Raw genomic sequence first — 8,348 nt, forward strand, 5'->3', positions numbered from 1 at the left:
GTGGGAGGGGTTGTGATAAAAAGGATTGTGGCAAAGTGAGTGCAGGAGAGAGGACTAGAATGCAAAGTCCAGCATTAAATTGAGCTCAGATAACAGGCCAGATTCTCAGCTAGTGTATAAACTGCCCCATTGACTTCAATGGAGATATTCTGATTTACACTAACTCAGTGTGTACATGTTGGGGTGACTTGAGCATCTTGCATGAAAGATCCCAGTGCAAGAATTGGTGCTTGGAGTTAATTAGGACAATGAAGGTGGCCATATGCAGTCAAGCCCTGCCATTGAGAATTATTACTGTTGGGCCAAGTCTGGAAGCTCTGATGCAAGTATTTACTTAGACAAACGTGCATTGTAGTCCATGGTCCGATTCCTTCCTTCCTATATCGACCTACCCTTCTTTATGACGAACTATTGTTTGTATAAAATGGATGCAGACACATTGATAATGAGATGGAATTTACAGCAAATGTGTAGCCCTGAAACAAGGGGCCATAGGGGATTTTCACCAGTCCAACCAGGTGATTTAGGTAGTAACTTCAGCTCAGATGAGGAAATACTCACCTTCCATGCAGCCAGTGGAGTTGTTCTCACTGATGCTTATGCTGGGCTTGGCCAAAAATAGAAAGGAATGGGTGTCGAGGAACTGCAATCAGCAGTTCAGATCCTGAGCAGAGCCCACAACAGTGAAAACAGAACTCAAGGAAGTTCTGAAATTGCAGCTGCGTATGCAAACAAAAGTTTGCTTAGGTGCAAATTATGAAGGGAACAGAGTTGCGTCTGTGAGTCATAGGAACCAGCAGCAAACTAGAATGTGCTACCTTCATGTGTGATTGCTTTGCCCAGGCCTGTAAGGAGGTGTTTAAGAGATAATATACCACATTCCTCCCCTGGTGTAAGTCTGCTGGCTGCAGTGCAGTCACATTGGGGACAAGTTTGGCCTAGAGAGCCTGATTCTGGTCTCACAGCTGTTTAAATCCACAGTCACTCCAATGAGTTACATCAGTGTGAAACCAACATGACTGAGAGCCGTGGTAGGTCCAAAGAGAGGCTTATTTGCTCAAACAAGCACTGGAGCTGGCATCTTTGTACTAGAGTGCTTCAGCAATCAAACTATTCTGTTCCAACTCTCACTCAGCGACCTGGACAACTTGGCTGGGAAACCACCCAGCACTGAGCTTTCTTGCCTGGAATAGGGACCACGAGAAAGGGACATTTCTCCTGGATCTGGAGATACAACTGAGGTGCTGTCTAGTGGTCTGAGCAGGTTGGAAACTGGAAGACAGCACTCCTGGATTCTCTTCCTGGCTGACTCACCGAGGCCTTGGATAGGTCACTTTGAAAATGCTGGCCTAACTTGGTCAAGTGTCTACAGTTAGGTATCAAAACCCAAATATCTCACTGTTCAATTCCTCCTGTGGGCCACCACATGAACTCCTGGGTGAGTCATCGGCAGTAGGGATTGAATCTAGAATCTCAGCACATGAGCCTCTACTGCCTAAGCTGCTAGCCGAGGCTGAAGCAGACTTATCAACCTCTCTGTTTGGCCTAGCCACCATTAGAGTGGAACTAAATGTGACCATCTATACTATTATGTTCACCAATTTTATAAGACTATAAGCATGCCTTGTGAAGTATCATTTGAAATGTCATAATCTGCTGAATGTTATTGTCCTGGTAATTGTTTGTGAAGTTATGAGATTCTAATGTACAGCATTGCTGTAACATGCTCCAGAGTGAGAAAAGCAGGCCCAAATCAGTTTTTCAGAGACAAAGACACACTGGCACCTCAGCCAGGTATCAACAAAGTCAAGTGGGCTATCACTTAGCTAAGTGACTATTCTTGGGCAGGAAAAAGGGTATGAGTGAGAACTTTAGATATTGGCAATGAAAACCATTGACATTTCCATGTAAACAGACTGGCTGTCGCCCAAACCCCAGCTGGAGATAATCCTCAACGAGGGAGGAAGGGTATAAGAACAGAGGACACCCACAATACAAATCACCTCTCTCTCCCCCCATCAGCACTACTCATGGCAGCTACAATGCTTGAAAGAATCATAGAATATCAGGGTTGGAAGGGACCTCAGGAGGTCATCTAGTCCAACCCCCTGCTCAAAGCAGGACCAATCCCCAACTAAATCAAAGACAAAGAATGAATCACTGAACTAGGGGAGGGGTGGTCCTAGCTGGAAGGCTTTTCAGCCAGTACAGACTGCTGTAACCATATGGTGAGACAATACCTTTTTACTTTTAACTTCACTTAGCTTGTTAAATTAGGGATTAGCTTGCATTTCACTCTTATTTCTTTTGTAACCAATCCTGACTTTTATGCATTATTACCTGTAATCACTTAAAATCCATCTTTCTGTAGTTAGTAAACATATCTTATTGTTTTATCTTAACCAGTGTGTTTGGATCAAAGAGTGTAGGATAACAAGGTTGGTGCATATCATTTTCCTTTGATGAAATGGTGGACTTTCTTTGACTTGCACTGTTCAGTAGTGTGCTGGCCAGTACAAGACGCATATTTCTGGGGGAAAGTCTGGGACTGGGTGTTTGCTAGTGTTGCTCTGCAGTTTAATTAATGAGTGGCTAACTAGTAGCACTCAATACTGTGTAGCTGGGAGTGGTTTTACATGCTAGAGGCTGCATGTGAACAGGCAGGGAGTAGATGTCCTTATAGCAAAGCAGTGCACGAAGCACCCCAGGCTGGAGAACTGGGGGAACACAACTGTTCAACAGTCCAGACTGTACCCAGGGGAATGTTACGCCGAGCATCACATAGCGTGAGTGTGGGTTATATCACTGTCTACAGACTCCTAGGAGCAATATGACAGGTTTCAGAGGAACAGCCGTGTTAGTCTGTATTCGCAAAAAGAAAAGGAGTACTTGTGGCACCTTAGAGACTAACCAATTTATTTGAGCATGAGCTTTCGTGAGCCACAGCTCACTTCATCAGATGTGTACCGTGGAAACTGCAGCAGACTTTATATACACACAGAGAATATGAAACAATACCTCCTCCCACCCCACTGTCCTGCTGGTAATAGCTTATCTAAAGTGATCAACAGGTGGGCCATTTCCAGCACAAATCCAGGTTTTCTCACCCTCCACCCCCCCACACAAATTCACTCTCCTGCTGGTGCTAGCCCATCCAAAGTGACAACTCTTTACATAATCAAGTCGGGCTATTTCCTGCATAGATCCAGGTTTTCTCACTTCCCCCCCACCCCCATACACACACAAACTCACTCTCCTGCTGGTAATAGCTCATCTAAACTGACCACTCTCCAAGTTTAAATCCAAGTTAAACCAGAATATCTGGGGGGGGGGGGGGGTAGGAAAAAACAAGAGGAAACAGGCTACCTTGCATAATGACTTAGCCACTCCCAGTCTCTATTTAAGCCGAAATTAATAGTATCCAATTTGCAAATGAATTCCAATTCAGCGGTTTCTCGCTGGAGTCTGGATTTGAAGTTTTTTTGTTTTAAGATAGCGACCTTCATGTCTGTGATTGCGTGACCAGAGAGATTGAAGTGTTCTCCGACTGGTTTATGAATGTTAGAATTCTTGACATCTGATTTGTGTCCATTTATTCTTTTACGTAGAGACTGTGGCTCACGAAAGCTCATGCTCAAATAAATTGGTTAGTCTCTAAGGTGCCACAAGTACTCCTTTTCTTTCTAGGAGCAATAGGTATTCAGCATGTCAACCCTTTTGGGTACGCTTAGGTGCGCAAATGGATTTAGGGTCCTAACTTTAGGTATCCATCATTTGATGATGTTGGTCTTAACCTCTCTGTACTTCAGTGGCTGCATCTGCAAAACAGGTATAATTATACCCACTTTGCCAGGGGATTGTGGATATTAATGAATAAAGGTAAAGCACGTTGAGGTTATTGGGGAAAGTAAAGTGTTATTACTCCATCTCCTAGGCTGATCAAGAGGTTGGTTGTAATTACAGCTCCTTGGACAGGAAGGGCCATATAACTAAGTCATACAACTCCCTCTACTAAAATGCCAGAGATATGACTTCACGTCAGGCATCCAGGTTCCCTATTCTCCCACGGGAGGCTATGTGCAACTTCCACCAACTTCTCTGTCCTCTGGAGAAAGAAGTGTTATTACTTATTTGTACAGCAGCAGCACCTAGAGGTGCCAGCCAACAGAGGGGCTCCATTATGCTGGGTGATTTAGAAACACAGAACACAGTCTCTGCCCTAAACAGTGTACAAGCTAAAGATACAATACAGACAGGAGGGGAGACGACTCACTCAAGGTCATACCAGGAGTGCTAGTGATGATAATGTAGGATTCAGGCCTGTACATTTGCCTGAGATAGAATGTTGGGTCTTGTTTGCCAGCTTGATTTTTCATACTTTTATATTCTTATTAATATTTGTGAACAAAGAATAAAGACACTGTGTGTGTTGCTTCTGCCTGGCCAGATGGGTTTGTTTGTATAATGGGAACAGATAAGAGCAGTTAAAGTGTTACTGGGCATGATGGGAGTATAATATACGAACACACACTTTAAGACTGCCTCCACTCCTGTCTCAAGGCAAGGTGACACAACCAGTCTAGGGGGATAAGGAAGATGGTATACGAAGCACTAAGAGGCCAAAAATATGCCTGTCCCTGACCGTAGGACAACCTCACTCCTTACCCCTCCCATGGGATACAAAAGAGGTGGGACGAAGATCCCAGACTCATTCCCCCTCCCCCCCGAAACGGAACATGACCATACATTGTAAGAGGTGGGACCAAGGGCGTGCACTACAGGTATAATTATGCCTGCTCAGGAAGGGGGAGAACAGGACACTGGGAAACAAGGCTCTGTGGTGTCAGAGTTAAGGACATGCTTGCTTGAAACTAACCCCAATAAACATCGCATTGCCTGCACTTTGGACTTCCAGTCTTCTGCTTTCTGTCTACGTGACAAGAACCAGGGTCGGGGGTGAAGGGAAAGCCCCCTAACAGGTCAGAGCAAGTCAATGGGACAGCCATAAACAGAACACAGGACTTCTTCATCCCCCAGAGTGACCAATTAACTAGACCATGATGCCTCCTGTAATCTGGTGGCCGGAAAACATTCTTGTCATAAAGTCTCCTTTCGCTCTCTTCCTATCACTCCTGAGAGCCTCTGGAGACCACAAAGAGAAACAGGAGGTGTTTGCAAGGTTAAGAGACTCGGTGTCTAAACTTATCATAAATGTTCGCAGTAATTTACACCTGGAGGCAGCAGGCACACTTCACGGGGGGAAGAGAAATGCAATTTAAAAGAACAGAAATAAAGAAGAAGCCGCAGCAGCTAACACTGCTTCTGATTTAATCCCCAGCCAACAAGAGATTTGTTATCTGGAAGTTTGATCACCTCAGCAATCCCGTAGGTCAGTCCCTATCAGCTGGTATCATCTCAGGCTCTTTCCACCCAGATGTACATGGAAGATTCATTTAGCTAATGCACCAAGGTGGGGTTGATAAGAGTGTAATAGATGGAGCTCTGAGAGCCCTTCGCCTCTGTGATAACCTCGCTGATATTCACACATGACGGCGTATCCTGGCTCGTTGTACCAGAAAAATGTGAACCCAATCCCCAGGGCTTCTGGGAGATCCCCCATGCAAATACGTGGTCTGAATTCAAGATGGAGAGGTGGGGATAAGCAGATGCACTAGGAGAGCGTTCTGGGTCCTTGGCGGGAGGGGTGTATCCCTGTCACACAAACACCTCACTGGGTCCGATTCTCTTCCCCCTGTGCAATTCCATCAACTCCAGTGGCATCACTCCTGATCTGCAGCACTGTACGCAGGAATCAGAGTAACAGCCGTGTTAGTCTGTATTCGCAAAAAGAAGAGGAGGACTTGTGGCACCTTAGAGACTAACCAATTTATTTGAGCATGAGCTTTCGTGAGCTACAGCTCACTTCATCGGATGCATACCGTGGAAACTGCAGAAGAAATTATAAGCTTATGCTCAAATAAATTGGTTAGTCTCTAAGGTGCCACAAGTACTCCTTTTCTGTATGCAGGAAGAGAATCAGGCCCATGGGTTTTAAATCAAATCCATGGCAGAGAGAAATGAGGCTCTGCCAGACCTTGTCTCCCACTGAGTGAAGATGATGGGAGCTGAGAACACCAAGAGTCTCTCAGTGGTGCTTGGTGCTGAGCAGGGCTGGGCCTAAGGGCTCCCTTTTGGCTCATTTCCATCTGCATTTCAAACCCGTAGAACAGCTGCTTCCTTGTAAAGTACCTCCTGTCTGTTCCCTCTTTATGGTTACGAGGATTGCAGCAGTGAGCAGCTTCATTCCATGTTTGACTAGAGCTGAGCAAAATCTTTTCCTGGAAGGGTATTTTGCGGGGGTGGGGAAAGCACAGCACAGACAAGCCCTGAGCTCTGGTTGTGATAATCAAGTGGAAAAGCCTTTAACCAAGCAAGGGGGCCGCTCACCAGAGATTACAGGATGGCTTACACCCTAATGGACATCTTAGCTATTAATTAATATTACTATGTCTATTGCAGTAGCACCTGGGAGGCCCATTGTGCTACACGCTGTACAAACACAAGCATATTGGGGACCTCCCCTCCATTCCTCCCATGCACAACCTCTGTCCCACAACATCAGCCAGTTGCTTGGCATTTGGGCAGCGTGTAGCCCTTTCTAGCTGTCCTTAACTGATAAGCTGAAATTCAGTTGCAGGCCCATGAGATCGATTTCCATCTCGATTTGTGCCCCCCCCCCCAGATATTGATTTGTTGCCCCCAGAAGATGTTATCCAAGGCAACGGCCCTGATAGGGTGACCAGGTGTCTGGTTTTTGACTGGAACACCCAGTTGAAAAGGGATCTGGGTGGCTCTGATCAGCACTGCTGACCGGGCCATTGACTGTCCGGTTGGCAGTGCCATGGAGTGGGGCTGGCAAGCTGTGTATCACGTAGCTCCCGGAAGCAACTGGCATGTCCCCCCTATCCTGCTCCTATGCGTAAGGGCAGCCAGGGGTTTCCTCACCCTGCCCCGCCCCAAGTGCTGCCCCTGCAGCTCCCATTGGCTAGGAACCATGGCCAATGGGAGCTTTGGGGGGTGGCGCCTGCAGATGGGGCAGTGTGCAGAGCCACGTGGCCACATCTCTGCATAGGAGCTGGAGGAGGGACATGCCACTGCTTCCGGGAGCTGCTTGAGGTAAGTGCCACCCGGAGCCTGCATCCCTGATCCCCTCCCATACCCCAACCCCCTGCCCCATCCCCAATCTCCCTCCTGACCTCTGATCCCCTTGATCCCAGCCCCGACCACTCTCTTGCACCCCAAACCTTTCATCCCCAGCCCCACCCCAGAGCCCACACCCCAAGCCAGAGCTCTCACACCCCCTGCACCCCAACACCCTGCCCCAGCCCTAGCCCTGAGCCCCCTCCTACACCCCAATCCCCTCATCCCCAGTTCCACCCCAGAGCCTGCACCCCCAGCCGGAGCCCTCACACCCCTCCTGCACTCCAACCCCCAGCCTTGTGAAAGTGAGTGAGGGTGGGGGAGAGTGAGCGATGGAGGGATGGAGCAAGTGGTGGGCGGGGGACTTGGAGAAGGGGCGGAGTATGGGTGGGGCCTCAGGAAAGGGGCAGGGCATGGGGTGGGGCGGGGTGTTCGGTTTTGTGCTGTTAGAAAATTGGCAACCCTAGGCCCTGATCACCTGCCCTGGCACCAACCCTTCAGAGAGTGACCTACGAGCAGACCCCTGCACCCAGGCAGAACCCCCTGACTTCCGTGCAGCTCTGTGCATATGCAGGGAGCTGCGTTTGCAGAGCTCATGGCAGGATGAGAAATTACAGAGATTGCCTAATGTCATTGGGACAGCCAAGAATAGAACACAGCACTCCCAAGTCCCATGGAGCAACTTCTTGACTAGACCATAACCTGGTGGCCTCATTGTGACATTGCACTCCATATGTTTTATGGAAATATGCTTAGTGAGGATATGATGTACCTGGAATATTCTTTAATCAAAAGGTCTCTTGTAAGGTATCATAACAAAGGTTATAAACTACTGAATATATTCCTTTTCTTTGTATGCATGTATCATTCTGGTATCAGAAGCTAGAAATATGAAGTATAAACTCTGAGGTCCTATTGTAATTATGCAAAGTGTGGGCCATTAATGGTGGTTTACAATCTTGATGGCTCCCATGGAGTAGGACAATTGGTTGTAAATGGTTTATTTACCTGCAAACCTTCCTGTCTATGTGTGGGCCAGCTCATGGGGAATGGAGACTAGAGGTCTTACAGTGACATGTGACCATGTCACCTGATAATGAAATCCATCTTAAATCTGGTATTTTTCCATTTAGAAGGAGGGGTGTGGA

This window comes from Caretta caretta, chromosome 19 (genome assembly GCF_965140235.1).
Source record: "Caretta caretta isolate rCarCar2 chromosome 19, rCarCar1.hap1, whole genome shotgun sequence".
Taxonomy (NCBI): Eukaryota; Metazoa; Chordata; order Testudines; family Cheloniidae; genus Caretta; species Caretta caretta.